This window comes from Echinops telfairi, unplaced genomic scaffold (assembly GCF_000313985.2).
Source record: "Echinops telfairi isolate 266 unplaced genomic scaffold, ASM31398v2 ScPeMD7_70;HRSCAF=299, whole genome shotgun sequence".
Lineage (NCBI taxonomy): Eukaryota > Metazoa > Chordata > Mammalia > Afrosoricida > Tenrecidae > Echinops > Echinops telfairi.
Window position 1 is genome coordinate 65213928 of NW_022103968.1, and position 2152 is coordinate 65216079.

A 2152-nucleotide genomic window follows, 5' to 3' on the forward strand; every position below is an offset into this window, starting at 1 on the left:
TAAAAGTAGGTGCCTTGGCTGATATTCAGGTCAGCTTACACTCAAGTATATAGGGTAATGGATGGATTTGGCTTCCACTTTAGGAAGAGAACCACCCTTTTCTGTACTTGCTTGCATTTTTGCTTTAAGGTCTTCTACAGAACGAGGGCCTTTTGGTGTTTGGGAGTGTTGATGGTTTTTATTCTTTTCCATTCTGGTTTGATTTTTGTACATTTTTGGCTGGAGTATCCCATGTAGATTTCTTCACTAGAGCTTTTTCTTGTTTCATCATCAAAATTATTGTTGTCATCATAATCATCACCATCGTCATCTTCACCATCAGCAACAAGTTTTACTTTTTTCTGTGGAACCTTGTTACTGCTTGTGGGGGCAGAGCACTTTCCTCATACAATACCCTTAAAAGTTTCACATCCTCCTCCTCTTCATCATCTGACTGTATCTTCCTCCACAGATACTAAATGCTGTCCACTAATATGCACAGGCCCTGAGCCACACTTCAACTGTTAAGACCAGGGGTGGTGTTCTCAAAGCGCCCAAGGGAGACTGTTGGCTGTACAGACATTTTCAAAGTTGCCAGTGTTAATTTAATTGGGCTGTCTTCATAATTCATTGCTTCTGCTTCAACAATATGCTGTTCATCCTTTGCACCAGCACCTAAATTGACCGTTCTTAAAGATAACTGGTGCTCATTTTCAACCTTATCCACCTTAAAGTAGTGATCTTTGTCGGCCTTTAGCTCACAACTGAGAAGATCGTTTTGGGGCCTCAGGGAGCTTATGTCCGTATCCATCGAATCTTCCCTGGGATGGTGACAGGCACTTCGGTGAGAGAAACGGAAAACGGAGGTAAACCACTGCCATTGCTATATACAGCAGTGCAGGACAGAATCACACCAGGGTGAGGTTTATTTCTTTTTACTAGATACTTTGTTTTAGAATTTAAATCAGGACTGATATTTTCCAAAGCCCAAAATGCTGGCAAATTCTCCAATCTAATAAAATATTTTTCCTACATCATTTTTTTCCTGATAAGTTTAAAATTAAAATGAAGATATTATCATCAACTTAATTATCTCTGCTAGAGGTCTCTAGAAACTTCACTTGGTTCCAATAACTTCCCAATGCAAGGCAACAAAAGGAAGTCAGAAAAATAACTGGTTTGCATCTAAGTTCCAGCTCTCTTCATTACAACATATGTAACTTTTGATACAATCTCAGTTTTCTTTTTCATAAAATAATATCGTCCTTAGCTCTTTCCCTCTGTCCTATAGGACAAATTGAGAGATTAAGAGTACTGATACATCAAAATCTAAGTAAGAAGTAAATCGTTACTATTCTATTTGGTTGTAAACACCTAGAGTTGGAGCAGACTAATTAGCAGAAATGTACTCATAAGCGTGGGAAAAGCCTGGGAAGGTTAGGTAGGTCAGAGAAAACTCAGACTGGGGAACAAAGGGATACAAAGGGAAAAGAATCAGTGTCTCTGAGGTCTGTAGACAACTGAAAATGTTTCCTTGTAAATTTTCTTTCTTTGACCACAGATATATTTCTCCCATTAACTGTGGTAAAACAATTCAAAAACATATCAACGTGATTTTGATGGTCAGCTGCATACCAAGGAAGTTATAAATTACAATGGAATAAATGACAGCTTAATTAAGCTAATTTAAATACAGTCAGTCCTATTTTGTACAGTTACACAATGGAAAACAAAAATCAAACCCATAAAACCTGTTGTGAGTTAGGTTTATTGTACCAACTGGGCCTCCATAGGAACATGTAGGCAGACTTTAATGAGGTCACAGCTTGATTGGAGGGATTGACCAAGATAAATACTTTCTGTTGCTGGCATCCCATCTCTGTTCCTTCCTGGTGATTGGACCACCATAATACTGCTTGAGCTACTTCATTCATTGCTAAGTTTTGAGTCCATAAGTTACTATGTAAGTAACAGATATGTACCATGATCAATATCTAATTATGTCAGATATTTCAAAGACTTAGTGATTGGTCAATGCATACCTGCCATTTAGTTCATGCAGAGATAGCAAAGGATATTGTTGTATGGTTCCTTTTCTCCACTAATAAACTCACCTGACTTTTAAATGAATGACCATTTGAGGAAATTGGTCAACAAAATGAAAGTGCAACAA

General features: G+C 37.8%; 1 protein-coding gene across 1 annotated transcript in view; it reads right to left on the reverse strand.

Annotated features, from left to right (window-relative positions):
• P4HA1 (prolyl 4-hydroxylase subunit alpha 1) overlaps positions 1–2152 on the reverse strand; it is a gene marked incomplete at its 5' end in the record, with an annotated part of 99540 nt that overhangs the window by 18395 nt on the left and 78993 nt on the right. The gene's annotated exons all lie outside the window — the stretch shown is intronic.